The sequence below is a fragment of the Triticum aestivum genome, chromosome 2B (assembly GCF_018294505.1).
Source record: "Triticum aestivum cultivar Chinese Spring chromosome 2B, IWGSC CS RefSeq v2.1, whole genome shotgun sequence".
Lineage (NCBI taxonomy): Eukaryota > Viridiplantae > Streptophyta > Magnoliopsida > Poales > Poaceae > Triticum > Triticum aestivum.
In genome coordinates this window covers 373,473,045-373,474,055 of record NC_057798.1, presented here as the reverse complement: position 1 = coordinate 373,474,055, position 1,011 = coordinate 373,473,045, and positions in this window count along the sequence as shown.

Genomic DNA, 1,011 nt, shown 5'->3' with positions numbered 1-1,011 from the left:
CGCTCACTGTTCATCCAGAGGCAGCATCGATCGGCTTTAGTTAGCAGCAGTAGTGAAGGAATTGCTCGATCGGGTTCAGTAACGCGTAGCCTGCAGTGCAATCGCTCGGGTTCAGTTAGAGCCCAATGCCTCACACACGCGCGTACGTGTACGAGAGAAACACGCATCGCTTGGCCCCCGACCACCCACCGTAACCGGGAACTCGCCGAAATTTTCCTCGCCCTCACTTCTACCATGGTTTTTTCCGTCATGGACGGCCCAAAGAATGTCATGCAGCTGCGTCTCTGGCCCGCCCAGGACGAAAAGCCCATTTTCTGTCATGATTTTTTGTCATAGAAGTAGGAGCACACCACATCTATGATGATACCGGGTTTTGCCACAACTATCTTCATAGAAGTGTCATAAGTATGACAGGAAAAAAATCGTTCGGCGTCACGGATGTGTCCTTTTTTTGTAGTGACTCCACCAAACAGAAGCAAAACCAGTAAATGCTCTAGTGGCAGCTCGTACTCTCTCAAGTTCAAAAAAATCATGGTGACTAAAAACTCGTTCTACATCAAGCTCCCAAGCTAGATAAATAGCAAGATTAAATCTAGCCTCAAATGAAGGTAAAGAGATAACCTGGCCATGTGCTTGTGTGTGTTGTCCCACCTCTCGTGATGGTGAAGATGTGTCCGTCATCCAAGAACTTCTATCTCCAAAACCTGTCATGATTAGTAGAAACAAGAAACAAAATTCGAAAATAATGTTCCTATGAACTACTAGGATGTCGTGGTAAAGTGCTCACAGTAAGCAAATATCAATATCTTACAAATTCTTACCATGCAACATGTGGTGATCGGCAACCAGCGGTGTCGAATAACCCTCAAGATTGAGTAAAGTGGATGCTAGGTGAATGTAAATATGCATGGTGTAGAAATATGTGGAGTTGTTTTGGCTATATATATATATATATATATATATATATATATATATATATATATATATATATATATATATATATATATATAT